Below are 16,693 nucleotides of genomic sequence, written 5' to 3' on the forward strand. Positions count from 1 at the left end.
CACGGACCAGCACAGCACGGGCCCATGTGGGTTCCAACCGTATATTATATACAATATATATATTTATTTATTATATTTTTTCATTTTATTATTGCATATATAAACAATTGTACACATCAAAATTCATATAAAATAAAATTTTAAGATCTTGTTTAATTTTTTCTTCTATTTTTTAATTTATAAAAACATGGCTTAGCTTGGTTCGTGGCCAGTAATAATTATAATATATATAATTTTATTTTCAATTGTATACATCAAAATTCATATAAAATAAAAGTTTAAGATATTTTTTATTTTTTTTCTATTTATTTAAATTTATTTTAGTTTTTTTCATTTTTTTCAAAATTTTTAAAAAACATGGCTTAGCCCGATTCGTGGCCCGGCCTAGCCTAAGACTTGGCCCGTTGCACGGCATGGGCCCGTGTGGGCTTGAGTCGTATATTATATACACTAATTATATAATATATAACTTTATTTTCATTTTCATTATATTATTTCTTTTTATTATTGTATATATAAACAAATGTGTACATCAAAATTCATATAAAAAAATTAAGATCTTTTTATTTTTTATCTATTTTTTAATTTATGTTAACTTTTTCATTATTTTTTTCAAAACTTTTAAAAAACATAGATTAGTCTGATTCATGGCCCAACCTGGCCTAAGACTTGGCTCGCGGCGCGACACAAACCTACAAGAGCTAGGGCCAAGAGTTGTGTTGGGCCGACCCCCTAAAGTATCCCAAGGGAGGGAAGCATGGCCAACATGGCACAATCCAATACGGTCTGGTTGTAAATAAAATGAGAGATAAAGACAATTTTTAACAAATATGAAAAGGATAGAAATTTGGTGGCATCATTGTAAATATTTAATAGTGCCACCATTGTAAATAATTACATATGAAAGGGGAAAAGGAGGAAGGAGAAGTTATGATTGTTTTTTCTTTTATTCAACGACATCATTGTAATTAATTAAAGGGTTTCTAGCATGTAAGGGCAACTTTTGGAGTTTAATATCAATAAAAGTAATATATTTAAAAAAAATTCAAAAATATGTTAACTTTTTAAAAATAATATCAATAAATGGCAAAAACACTGATCATCTTCTTCTTCTTTCCATTTGTTCACCAGAGCCGCCGCCGCCGCCGCCTCCGCCCACGTCCGCCTCTACCTCCGGCAATGTAGTCGGAGGCAAAGGTGGCGGCAGTGGCACTAGTGGTCATTCCTCTGCCCACCGCCACTACCACCTCTATTTGCTGTCGCCCACCGCCACTTCCGCCTCCGCCTCCGACAATGTAGTCGGAGGTGGCCGGAGGCAAAGGTGGCTGTAGTGGCACTGGTGGTCATTCCTCTGCCCGCCGCCACCACCACCTCTCTCTCCACCCATCTTCGGCAATGTTGCCAAAGGCGGAGGCATTGGACAAAGAAACCACCAGTGCCGCCGATGCCTCCGGCTACCTCCGGCAACGTTGCCAAAGGGGGAGACGGAGGTGGGCGGAGGCGGAGGCGGCGGCTGATGGCGGCTCTAGTGAACAAATGACAAGAATAAGAAGATGAACAGTGTTTTTGGCCTTTATTGATATTATTTTTAAAAAGTTACTCTATTTTTAATTTTTTTTAAATAGTACTTTTATTGATATTAAACCTGAAAAGTTGTCCTTTTATGCTATTACCCCTTAATTAAATTTGTAAGAGTAATTAGGGATGTCCATGAAAAATCGAAAAACTGAGAAACTGAACTCATTTTACCCATGGTTCGGTTAACTGAACTATGAACACCCCTAATGGTAATGGTTAAAAGCAGGGAAAGATTATATGATCATAAGATTTCATTTAGGCTATATAAAAAAAAAATATTCCATTTGAAAAATGCACAGCCTTTGCTTTTAGGTTATATATAAAAATTAGATTTTAGGCTTTAAAAGGTAAATTTTAACATATATAAAGATAATTATGGTTAAAACATATGTTATAATATTTTATTAAAGTTAAATGAAGCTATAAATTGTTATCATCATTAGTAATTATATATGCCAAATATAATTGAGTCTAACGGCATGAGATATGACTATTCCGATGATAAATAATAGTTTTGATTTTAGGATTTTTTTTTTTATAATTCTCAATCGGAACTAGATGAAGAAGGCTTGCCACCGGTGAAACCTTAGGCGCAAGAGTGTTCTATCAACAAAAGATGGGCATGAAACCCTAGACGCCTTCTCTCATAGTGCAGTCCTCAGTTCTTTAAGTCATCTTTTACTATGCTCATATCTCTACTTTCTCATCTCTCAAAGCCAATCATTGTCGTTCCTTTAGCCAGAAAAATGAGGTATGGGTTGCTGCTGCTTTCAATTCGAAGCATGTACTCAATTAGATTTGCTAAAGAAATTGATTTTTTAAAGTTATGAATGCATGAATTTTTCAAAATCAAATCCCTTGTCTTTTCATCTCTTCAAATGGATGCTAGACTTTGAACCTAGCTGGGAGCCTCCAGTGGTGCCAATCTGGATATCTTTGCCTTTTCTCTCGGTAAATATTTTTGTTGAAAACATGCTTACATCTATTGCTTAAGCTATTAGTCATGTTCTCAAGTTCGATTATGCTACAATTACGCTCTCTAGAACATCTACGGCTTGAGTCTATGTCGAATTTGATTTTTTGAAACACCACCCTTATAGGGTTTCGATTGGTACTGGTTGTATGGATTTCTGCTAGGAGATTATTTATGAAAACTTCCCTTCCTATTGCATAAAGTATAAACTTGTACAAGATAGGGCATTCGATTAAGGAATGCAAACATGGCAAAGCCAGACGTCGAACTGATGAGAAAAAACCTATTGATGATTTTTTGAATTTTGAAGAAGGGCAAGCCTTGTACCAAACCTACGGTAGAACAATATGTTCCCATTGCTAAGCCTAAGATTAATGATGATGAGAAGACTCGAGATGAGATTGCTAATGTTGATAATAGTGCATCTGATCTAGATGTAAAGATTTGTGATGGGGGTGGGGCTCTAATCGGTGGGACAATCCTAGATATCTCTGATGAGGCCAATTGCAACACCCCAATCGAAGTCCAAGTGCAAAATATACCACAGAAATGGACAATAATTCTATTCTTGATTTGCATCAAGAGCTAGTTGACCTTTTGGTTGAGGGGGAAGCCCAAGAATCTATAGAGTTTGTACAAGCAGTTGTAGATTTAGATGAAAAGGAGCATGTGATGACTCATTCTATTGGCATGAACTTGTTTGTACAAAGATCTAGATATGACACACAAAGACAGTGGGAATAATGTTCGACGAAATTCCAATATGGAATAATGGTGATGAAAGGCAAGATTAAGATTTCTTTGTTACTATAGTAAATCAATGCAAATTGGGATGACATGGAGGTGGGAATTAATAAACGATTAAAAGATTTCTTTAGTTATTCAAGACAACTTAGAGTGCAAAGTTCCCCCAAAACAAATCAGACATTAAATATGAAAGTTGCAGTCACTCGTATGAAGAACACTAACTGTAAAGAGAAATATTCTAAAAGAAAACAACGACCCAAGTAAAGAGTGGATGATAGTAGAAAAAAAAGAAAAAAAAATGGTAAATCTAAAAAATGTATAGGAAACGAAACCAAATTTGAAGATCAACAAGGAAAGAAGAAGGGTTGTCAATGTTGATATACTTCCTAAATTTCTTTTATAAATTAACTTTGTTCTACCCTGACAGTGGATTAATACCAAATCAACGGACAAAATGCAATTTATAAAAGAGCTGTAATTTCAAATATTTGAGGTGAATTGCAGTGTACTTATCCCTTATTCTTCTTTTACATTAATAAAGTTTTCTTTTCTTGAATTATAATTTTCAGTGCTATGAAAACAAGATGGGACCGTACACAGAAACTTAGACCGGACCCATTGTCAAATCCCATCACACTTCACGAATTAAAAAAGGAACAGCATCATGTCAGAACTTAGGCCCCGGGTAGGGCTGTTGAGTCAGAGAACCACCAACCACTTCATCGCATTTGGAAAATCAGTCAATCACATTCTTTTTATTTTTTATAATTGCAAACTGATCGATTTAAATTAATTAGAGGCATATTCCAATTTGATTAAATAATTGATAGACATGCAAAGCATAGATTCAAATTGGATTAAACCAGATTAGCAACAGTTAGCTAAAAAACCAAATATAAAATAGAAATTATATATGACAAACAGAAAAATATATAATTATAGATATTTCTAAATTTCAGATCACATTTAATGGTAAATTCTGAAAAGATATAATCACATCAATATATATATATATATATATATAATTCAATCAATCTAATAAACGAATCATATTTTCAGAATTTGTTCAACACACTGATGATTCCAAATATGACTAATTAGGTGGTCTTCAAAAAACGTACCAATTATTTTATTTTCAATCATATAATACAAAGTATGTATTTCGTACAGTTTATGTTAATTGAATAAATGTTTGTATTTTATTTACTGGTAAAACCGAAAAATACAATAATTATAATCGTTTATGACAAATCAAAAAATAACTTCTATAATTGACTGACTTACACATAAATCAAAGTTCTATTTTTACATTTTGAATATATGCAAAAGAACATGAAAGAGAAAATGCTGAGATGGCACCTATATATCACCTACAATAAACATTTACTGAACAAAGTAAACGATACCAAACATCACAAAAAATATATTATTCTGTTCGTGGTTTAGTTTTTTGAAAAAAAAAACGACAAAAACTTTAGTTATAAGGCATTCCTTTCGTGACATGTTAGTGCACATGAATTTCATGTAACTCTGTAGTAGTTCGGATTTCTTAGTCCGAGAATGCTCTTTCCACACCTACATCACATGTATCCCATATTTTCTAACAGTATGGCCGCGTGATTAGTAAAAGAGTCATGTTGATTGTTTTCACTTTTGACTAATTTATTTTTGATGGTACAATCATTTTTTAGTAGAAAATTATTATGGGGCTACATTGGTCTATAGAAGCTTCGGCCATTTGAAAAAAAATAAATAAATAAAAAAGAAAACGATTTGCATTGGAGTCATGGTTCAAATGAGTTCTGATGATGCGTAATTCGGTCGGTCTTAGCTGTCAGCGATCTTGCCTCTGAATCGAGTAGCAGAGAACCTGAAACGGAGGAGATGAGGAAGCTCTGGGGAGAACCCGGTGTAAAAGCTCCGAAGCTTAAGTTAGAATCCTTCAAAGGCAAGATAAACCAGATAGTGCAAAGTTTGCATACCTCCTCTTTGGGGGTGGAGAGCCTTTTATAACCACCTTGTGCACTCACTCCTAGACTCCTGTAAGGTCGGGAATGAGTGTTTCCGTGCTTCTGCTAGTTCGCGCGTCATCGCCTCTGCTGGGGCAGAACCGTCACTACTCTTTTTGTCAGAGCCGTCTCTGTAACTGGAGGCAGTAGTGACAGGTGACGGTGGCAGGTGGCCGTTTAAAATGCGGCCGTCAAGCGTCAGATCCCAAGTCAGTCAGGTGCGCCGCCCCTGGATACGGACTCCTTCGGTGTTAGGTACGGCGCGGTTCGTCTAGTTCAATGCTCCAAAAGCAAAGTGCCTAGAGTGGTGCGTGAGGCGAAGTCTTGAGTTCGGATAAGGAGGGCCCCGAACTGTCATAAGACGGGCCAGTTCGGGTCTCTACTTTGTGTGACTTGGGGTCAAAGAGGGAGTTCGGGCCCCTCGCAGGGAGTTCGACCACTAAGTAGGGAATTCAGGCACCCTGCAGGGAGTTCGATCACTAAGTAGGGAGTTCGGGCACCTTGCAGGGAGTTCGACCACTAAGTAGGGAGTTCGGGCACCTTGTAGGGAGTTCGACCACTAAGTAGGGAGGTCGGGCCCCTTGCTAGGGAGTTCGGACTTGCTGGTCCCTTCCCTTTGACGTTTGTACCCTCGATACGTTGTTTTAAGTGCCGAGCTATTTGCCCTTTTTTGCCACGTACCGTGATTTGCGAGATCGGACCAAATCTTCCTTCTTCAAGTTGGAATTTGTATTTTGCAAATACATACAAATCTGAGCCATTAGGGAAAATTTATATTTGTACTCCTGAGCCATTAGGGAAAATTTGCCCTATTATTTATATATTATCTTAAAGCACCCAAAATTTTCTGACAATTCACATCGATGTGAAGAACTAATGGAAAAAACTAAATATCTAATTTACCCTTTATTATCTCTTAAATTTTTAAAATAAAATCCAACTAATGGAAATTCTAATTTACTCAGCACTCTCTCACATCACCGCACCAGGTTACTGGGGCATGGAGACTTAATTACGGAAACTTCACCATCACCACAATGGGTTCTCGGGTACGCTTGATTATGGAAATTTGTTTATAGAAACTTCACCGTCACTGTATTGGGTTCTCAGGCGCATTTGATTATGAAAACTTCACCATCACCGCACTGGGTTCTCGGATGCAGACTCTCAGTCGTTTATCAGTCTTATGGGCATGTCACCAACAACCTTCCCACCGACCCAACTATCATCAAAGTCCTAGCCAACACCGAAATCGGCCATGTTCTTGGATCTGCAAATCTAGTAGTACATATCCAGATATCCTTGCGTGTCATGCTTTTGTCTTTGAATCTCCTTTGCAATTGGTTGCGTCGAGTCATCCTCTTCACTGTTTTGTTTTATCTCTCCATTCTTAGGTTGTGATCAGTCATGGCATGTATATCTATCTTCCCTTAATGAATCCCATCCAACGATGGTTTTGGACATTGAGACATACCAAAGATTCAACCTTGTTAAAATCTTATGAGTAGGCATCCAATCAAATTTCGTGTCTCCCATCTTATCATATTCCACTATAATCTTTGCAATTCCATTTCTACCTGAGAAACCTCTGAGAGAGTTTGGTCGTTTGAAGAAAAAGATATTAATCTTGCTCCTTTTCCAACACAAAGATCTGATATTCTTCCTTGTTTCTACCACAGCATCACAGCATATAGATTTGAAAGCAATTCTAGCAGTGGGTGTTTCTGATGGTAGGATCCTCAGTTGTCGTCAATGATTAAAGCATCAATGTCGGAGATCGTATCAGACAGTTTGGATATGGATATGTTTTGGAAATGTATGGATATAAATGAAAGATATGAAAACACCTAAATACGCTAAAAAAATAATACAAAATTCATAAATACATCAATTACACTAACTTTAAAAAAATCACATATAAAGTATAAATACATAAAAATGTATATTTTAATGATAAAGAAATATATTACTAATACAATTAGATATATAAATATTATACAATTTTGTTGATAATCTATCAATCAAAAGTCCAAGACTCATATTATAAAGTTTTTACAAAATAAAACATGTACAAAATCATAATTATGTTAAATTCTGTAAATCCAAGACACAAAATATATGTAATTATTTTATTTTAATCACTATATCAATTATTTTCTATTTTTACTTTTCAGCATTGACAAAAAAGTCAATTGAATATTAAATTTTAAAATGTATGATAATATCAAAATTATTATCATATGAAATTCATAATTTCTCTCTCTCTCTCTCTATCTATCTATATATATATATATATATATATATATATATATATATGTGTGTGTGTGTGTATGTATGTATGTATGTATATTATAATGTAATGATTCCATTATTAACATTTTATTTCTATAATTTTTTTGAAATAACAAATCACTTATATATAAATTTGAATTAGTGGATTTGATAAATTCAATTTAGTATTGTATTCTTGAATATTTTGTAAACAATAAATGATAAATAATAAATATGTTGCTCTTTAGTCTAAATTAAAATATCAATGAATAATTTATAAAAATATATATTAAATTTTGAAGATACATATAATGTACAAATTTATGAATTTTAAGTACTAAAATAATTATTTTATTATTAATATGTTTATTTATGTAAATTTATTGAGAACAAAAAACAATTTTTGATATAAATATAAATTTGATAGATTGTTTACTTTATTAATGTTTATAAAATACTATTTTTTAATATTATTTTTTATTTTAAGTTTTTTTTAACATAAACATATATTATTTATTTAGGTTGCATGTTAATAATAAAGTTAATAACCGTTATTTTGTTTTAATATTATGTATGTGTGTGCCAGTGTGTATTGACATATACTGTATCAGCCCATACAATGACGATAGGCATCGATATTAACCTATATCTTATCGATACAGACCGTATCAGGCATATGATATTTTAATCTTTGATTTTCGTACGGTGGTGGCTCATCGTTCCAAAACCCACCACACAATCCTAGTCCAATCTCTGCTCTCATCCACAACAGCCACCTCCCAAGTGGCCCAGTCCTAGTCTAGTCTTTGGTTAGTACGGACTACATCCCACGGTCTGATTTTCTTGGCTGTAAGTTTTACCTCTTCTATAGAAACGAGAGTAGGGGTTGTGGATTTTAGTGTAAGGGAGAATATAAACCTGATTAATTAGCAATTTAACAGCAAGGGAGGAATTTTTAAACGAAACTGTGGTTGCCTCTTCGTCTTAGAAAATCCCACCTCTACCTATCTACCTCTCAGATTTCTACAACCGTGAATGTCTGCCGCTGCCGTTGAATCTTCCAGCGTCGTTCTACCGCCGGTTCTTGTCCATCCCAACTCCACCATCTGGTGGCCACCGTTTCAATCAAATAAGATGGTGTCTGCTTAGTTTTCTGATCCAAAAGTAAGAACATATCTACAGGTAGCAGTACGATGTAGACTGGGAGATGGGTGTGAATGGAGGTGCTCAGTCATTATGTTTGGCTCGTTTGATCATGAAAGGGTAATATTAGGTTTTTAATGGGCGCTAACAGTTGGTGTACAGTTAGTCAATTGTGAGAAAATTTAAGGATTCTTTAGGATAATATATAAACAGTAGGGGGTAGAACTAGCCAATTTCCTAAACCATAACGATAACTTGGAAAATTATCCTTTAAATTATCATTTCCAATAGGGGTGTTCACGGTTTAGTTAACCGAACTGGTATTACCGATTTTTGAAAAACTGGTAATCGAAACCGAATCAAAGCCAATCGGTTAATCGGTTGACTGATTCGATTAACCATCGGTTTTTCAGTTTTTAAATTTTTATAATATATGTATAATACTATATTTTAAATAATAAATAATATATCATATATTATAAATATATATTTATATATAATGTGTATTTATTAATTTATGATATATAAAAAACATAAAAATATATATAATAAATAATATACATAAATATATATAAAGTATATAGGAATATATATATATATATACTGATCAGTTCGGTTAACCGCTGATTTTTTATATCGGTTAACTGATACCGAACCAGTATTTTTGGTTTTTTAAAAACACTGAATCGACCAATTCAATTAACCAATTTTTAGATTCAGTTTCAGTTGATTCTTTTCGATTTTTTTTTTTTTTTGCACCCCTAATTTCCAACCAGCTCCAAGTGCTTGTGAGGCACTCTGTGTGAGGAGCAAACCCAAATTTGGCTCAAACAAAACCGGAGCTATTTTTCACATTTAGTAGGCATCCAAATCAAGATATTGTTGATAGGGTGTGGAGTTGGCGTCAACAGTGCAAACAGGACTTCCAAGTTGACCATCCAATTTGGCTGAGCACCTCATTCACACCCATCTCCCATGTTTAGATGAGGTACGATGTACACTGGTCAGGTTGGGAACATCTCTCTTGTCACTCATCGGAAGATGTTCCTGATGTACGTCTGCAATAGCCCGTAATATCCGTGAAATGTGCTTATACTTGCAAGAAGGTAAAATCCTTGAAATGTGCTCTTAGCCATTTGAGATGTTCCATTTCTCAGTAGTTGAGAGAAGGTAACAGGTGTGCATACTGCCTAGGTAATTTAGGTGTAGATTCTAAGGCTGTGTTTGGTTTGAAAAGAAAGCTAGCGAAACCAATACAAAGTTACAAACCTGTATAGATTTGATCTTTCCATTTTGTGCATTGGTTAATGTATTTCTTTTATTTGTTTTGGGGTTGACAGACTATTGTTTTAGGTTTGTGACAAGGCAGGCTATGTTCTCCAATGTTTTGCTGATAATAGACTAAATAAAATGTTAAGGTGGCCACCCCTCCACTTGAGTAATGTTTTTGGTAAAAAACCTAAAAGTAGATTTTGGGGTTAAAAAACGTTGCGATATACAAGTGTGGGGTAAAAGAGTATTTATGACCAATATATTTTTATGCTTAATTATATCAACAAACCATATAACTAGCAGTCTAGGCTAGCATATCATGCTTAAATCCACAAACTATAAGAGGTGTCTTTAAGTAAATGACCAAATAATAAAAGATACTTGTAGGAATATTATTAAGTTCTGAAAATATCCATTATTTAATAGAATTTAGACGTACAAAAGTATTTAACCACACTCTTAAAATATATGGCTACAACATGAATCATACCATATATTAACAATTTGAATGTCAAACAAGACTATTAATGGGGTTTGGTGGTTTAAACTTTAAGTTTATGCTAGTGACTTAGTTCTTAGACATTGGATTCATGTGCATTTCTTGGCCAAACCTGATACACCTAGTTAGTCGGCCCAGATATGAAAATTGGGCTTGGCTGTGCCTGGGTCTGCCAAATTCTCATATTGTTTTGCTCAACCTGAATAAATTATTAGGGTTTTTATTGTTCAGTTCACCTCAATAAATCTTAATTCTATGATACATTTGGAATAGGTGTCATTTTGAAAATAATGCTAATACATGAACAGGTGCTGGTATTATAGGTGGAGGAATTTTAAATTTTGAATTGTTATAGATTAGCAGTGGAATTTAGAATTCTAAGGTGGAATACAATATAATTTTCATCAAATTATTTCTGCCTACCTGATAAATACCAACAGTTGCATAAAGACCCGATTGCCAAATATGACTAAAGAAATAAACAATCACACACACACAGAAAGGAGAAAGAGCATGTTACTTTGAATTTAGAAATAAAGGGTCATCTTCCAGATCTGGTCTTTTGCATAAATAAATCAAATAATAATAAGATTTATATATATATATTATTCTACCAAGGCAACGCATTCGCTTTATAGATAAAAGATAATAGATGAAAAGGTGCTGTAATTATTAAAATACCCTCATATCCTCAATTAAGCTAAAATTACCCAATTTTAAAATACAAAGACCTTAGTGATGACACATATCCAAGGCCAAGTGTACCAATAAGCGCCCACATGCATCATCCAGAAATCAGAAAACCAACAAACGGACTTCGTACATTTTACATGACCGCCCAATCCATCAAAAGTCAACCATTAATCAATGCACCTAAAAATGCTTGATTGAACTGGATCCATTCTACCAATGGGCCCTAAAAGATAGGCCTGAGTCTTGTCCGTGTTCTTCAAAGATCAAAGTGAAACCTGATATCCATCTAATTTTATCTGCTTGATTTGATAGTGTCCTTTCGGCAGGCTCAAATAACGCTCTACATCAGTCATAAAAGACCTTCGTTCAGATGCTGTATCATTGTAACACTATCCATCTGAATTCGGATTAGCTTCAACATATTAATGTATAACGGGCTGTGGAACACTGGAACCAATGATAATGCCCCACATCAGCGACAGCGATGAACTACATGGGAATCGGATCACACTAAAAGATTGAACGGTGATCCCATGTATTTTATGACTGATGTAGAGCGTTATTATTAATTCTACAGCTTACTGAACAGCTACTGCATTCAGCAAAACCAATCTCCATCTGCTAACTTCTCTGGCTCTTTGCTCATTCTCAATTCCAAAATTTGGGCCGGGAGCCATTCAAGAAACATAGAAAGACTCAGACAGGAAGCTATGTGGCCTATGCCCTCCTTTCTTGTAATGAACATTTAGCACATAGCATAAATGATAATGACTTAATCCCACTTCAAGTATCCCATCCAATTGGGGTGATTGACCATCAAATCGTTTAGAACTGAGGAGGATCTTCACTGGGTAATCTATCGGTTCATCTGCATAAATATTACCATGTTTTTCATTGCATCCACATATAACTTAATTATTGATCTTTGGGTAGGATCAAGGTGAATGAGATATGATTTATCTAGCTTAATTTTATTAACTTGTATGTATGCATTTTCAATTATTAATCATAACATTAGCAGGTGTGGTATAGTGTCTAATGCAATGTTCTAGATAGATGGATAGACGTCTAGATAGATAGATAGATAGATAGGAAAGAGGAAAAGAAGCTGATTGATTGATTATATAGGGGCTTTACGTAAAGTGCAATCCAGGAGGCATCGACTCCTGAATCCTGATGTTATTACGTTAGTGTTATTAGATGACACACCATTTGGGTTGGGTGGGACATTCTCCACAAATACAGAGTATCAGCCAATCCAGATGCCCCATCTCAATTTTTGTCAAACATATATATTACACAAAACAATACAGCCAATGCAGGCCATTTGAAAATTGAGGGGGCGTTATCGAACGCCACCTGGAATGGCATGGTTTTGACGAGTCTAAATCTGTTACCCCACGTGACAGTACAGCCCAATATCTCATTGTTTCAATTTCATGTGCACTCTTCTGGCTGTTGCTTTTTATTTGTTTTCTTGGTGTGGTATGTTTGTACTTGGGCAGTTGGGCGGGATTGAGTTTGTGAAGGAGTGGGATTGTATTCTCGGAGTGTATAATCAAAAACCAAAAATCCAAAACAAACAGATGAAATCGAACCAAACATTCTGGTTAATTGAATCGAGTTCGGTTTCAGTTACAAACATAAAAAATCGATGGTTAATTGAATCGAGTTCGGTTTCAGTTACAAACATAAAAAATCGATAGTTAATCGAGCCAACAAGTATATATATTTATTAGTGGGGGCTCATGCGATGTATGGTGTCCCTCGACCCAAGTCGCGAGGTGAGACGAGGCATCTATTCCCGTCGGGGTTTGGATAATCTCGAAATTTTCCTCATCCTGAGGTAATTATCTAAAAAATCTAATTTATAAATATTTTACAAATAAGATTTATGAGAATTTATAGGTACTTTAGGAATTGGATTATAATTGATGAGGGCAGATTTGGCGTCGTCTGTGGGAATCGCTACAAAAAGCTACGTTCTCATTCTACCAAACTTAAGTTCTCATCCTACAAAAAGATAAGTCCCATTTTCCCAGAAAATTAAACATCATCAGTCTTCTTCGCGAGGTCCCCTCTACAAAGATGAGCTCTTCGTGGCTTCCGCGGAAGTTGGCGGTCAACAAATTACATAGGCACTATTGCTAGTCGAGCCTTCTAAGGCTCCCGTGCGAGCTGGCAACCTAAAGTCAGTAGTACTGCCCCCGTTGGTCGAGTTCCTACCAGTTTCTTGTAGGAGTGGGAGACCGGCACCACGAGGCTAATGCAATGCAATCATAGCTCTAAGGCGCCCACCCGGCGACCTGCACGCGGCCTGGCACAAGAACCGACCTAGCAACCTGGCCCAGGTGCGACCTGGCGCGGCCGGGCACAGGCACGACTTGGAGACCTAGCACATGTGCCGACCTGGCGACCTGCAAGACGTTCTCGCCGACGAATTCAACATGCATATCCAAGCACTCCCACGATCCTTGGAAGTTAGCCCACGTGCCGAACGATCTGGAGGGTGGTCAACGTGCATGGCGGTTACCCCCAGGAATCTCGAACCACTTAGATGACCTCGCTGAAATCTCGGATATGGTGTGTGAAGCCCACGCCAAACAATGCCTATATAAAGGCACCAACCCCAGAAACAAGTAAGCAAGTTCTAGCTCTCAGACTTTGTGATTTTTAGCCCATAGGCTACTATGAGAGAATTAACTTAAGCACCGGAGCGACCTCACCGAGTTAGCCACCTCGGGTCCTTTGACATTTAGTTCCTTGCAGGTCTCTAAAGAGCAATGAATCTCATCAATCCAGCTCGGCACCTAGTTAGCCCGACACCTCACAAGTAGCTCGGCACCTGGTTAGCCCGACACCTCACAAGTAGCTCGACGCCTGGTCAGCTCGGCGCCTCATAGGCAACTCGCCACCCAAACAGCTCGGCACTTCACAGGCGGCTCGACCACTGCATGATAATTCCAAGGAGCTCACCACTATGCCCGCATTTTACGGGATTGTGACTTGTAACTGCTATATTAGCTCACCCACTTCCCAATTTAGGCGGAAATGGGCAACCTCACCAATTGGTGGCATTATCCCCACCTAACATGAAAACAGGTCCCATCACAGCAGGAATCCAGGAACTGCACCAAACCCGCGAGGACTCCAGTATATAAAGACCTAATCCCCAAGGGCGAGGGGGGGGGGGGGGGAAGAAGATGAAAAAGGGAGAGAGATGATGTGTAATCTCTGCTCACTAGCTCTCTTGCTTTCTAAGCAACCATCAGCTCGCAAATTACTAACTTAAGCATCGGAGCGACCTCGCCGGGTAAGCACCCCCGGGTTCTCTGATTATCTCTGTGCAGATTAGCCAACTCCGTCGTATACTGGAAGCCAAGTCATCTCTAGCTAGGAGCAGCCGGATTGCGTCACATCAATGACAATTTGGGGATATTTTGTAACTGAAATTATAGGATCATAGGATTATAAGAATATGAAGAAAACTTAGAGATATGTTAAAATTCAATACTAAATCTACAGATATTTTACTAATTTACCATCAGGTTTGGGAAATTATATGCAAACCCCATACTTAATTTGGGACAAAAATAGTTTCCTTGACCACACCCCGTCTCTGCCCCATCCTCGTTTAAGATTTAGAAAACTTGTCCTGTTTAAGGCAAGATAGGACAGAGCCCCAATTTTACAGGGAAAATTGCCATTCCTACAATTCTAATAATTTTCTATAACTAATTAACTAATACTAAATTAAATAAAAATAAATTACAATATTTCATGATAATTTCCAAAAGATCTTGAAATTTCTATTGATTAGTAATATTAATGTATAGTAAATTAATTATTTACAATAATAATAAACTAATGTAAATTATGTACTTTTTAAGCCTAAATTGTTTACTATTAATCAAAACAAATGTAATTATAGTAAATTACATTATTTTTAATTAAAAGTAAGCCACTTGTTGTTAATTAATGTAAAACCAAGTATGATCAAAATCAACCAAGTGGTCTACATCGGTGTTGATAGACTTAATAATTTTCTTAAATTATTTATTGAAATAATAATAATGGATTGTTATTTAAATAATTATGAAACAATTTCTCATAGATTAATTTCCTAATTTAATTATCCTAACATTTTAATAATTATTTAGTTGAATAATAATAATAATGGATTATTATTTAAATAGTTTAGGAGAATTTTTTTCGTAGATTAATTTCTTAATTTTTTTATTACTTATTTAAAAAAATAATTATGGATTATTAGTTAAAGAATTTCCCTAAATTATTTGATAATTGTTAATTATAATTATTGATTTCAAAGAAACTAGATTGGGTGTTGAGATGGTAGATTGGGAGTGATGAGAAGGAGAGAGGAGAGAAAGATAAGGAGAATGAAGGGTTGGGGTAATGGAGTAAGGAGAAGAAAGGTGATGTACCGTTTTGCTATATATAGAGAGTTAGATATATATTGTATATATTTATGTATATTATATATATTTTCTATTATCTATATATTATAATGATTATATATGCATTATATGTAATATATAATATATTATATATTACTTATTATTTACAATATAATATATTATATGTATTTCTAGTATTTATATATATATATATATATATATCAAAAATATCAAAAATCCAAAAAACTAACGGACCAAACCGGTGGAAAACCAAATACGATTTTCCAAAAATTGATAATACTGCTTCGGTTTTAAAAATATGCCCACAATTCGATTACCATGAATACCCCTAAGTGTGGATAAGGTGGGTTAAATTAAATCATATTCTATCATTAATATATTTACATTTGATAGTGGTTAATAAAATTTAAGATGGTTGCCCCTTCAGCTACAGCAAAGTTTAGAGCTAAAAATAAGGTGCGGTGGTACAAAGGACCACTGGCACTGGCTGAGCCCATGTAATTTAGTAATTTAGCATGCTGCAAATATTCATGCTTCAATTTTGAGCTTTCAAAGAGACCAAATGGAACATTTGACCATTGTCAAATATTTCCTTAAAAATGCATATTTTGGATGACAATTTGAAATTATTTTTGGCCTGATCCAGATGGTGGTTCTTGATCCTAATCCAGGATAGATGGCAAATACAGAGGCCCAGACTGGTCATCGACCCTATTTCCCCAAAGTTTTTGCCTACTTTTGAGTACTTATTTTCCTTTCCCCTTTGGATTTTCGTCTCATTGCTATTAGATATTGTGCAATGCGGAAGGTCGCCAAGGCATAAATTTTAGGTTTTTGAGTGGTGCAAACGCCGTGGGCATTTATAGCGTTACATATCTTTCTTGATGCCCTGGTTCCTTGTGGTCCAGACCATGGCTCTAAATGTTTTTCCTAGGGGCTATGAGTCTGAGACAAGGCAGAAGGCACCTTGTGGCCTGTGGGCGGGACAGCAATTTTCAATTTTGTTCAGCCCGCCTGAAGTAAGGCCCATGAAAGCCCAACCCGAAAAAAGTGCCAGCCCTTCCCAAAA

This window comes from Nelumbo nucifera, chromosome 2 (assembly GCF_055504915.1).
Source record: "Nelumbo nucifera cultivar China Antique chromosome 2, China Antique-T2T, whole genome shotgun sequence".
NCBI lineage: Eukaryota > Viridiplantae > Streptophyta > Magnoliopsida > Proteales > Nelumbonaceae > Nelumbo > Nelumbo nucifera.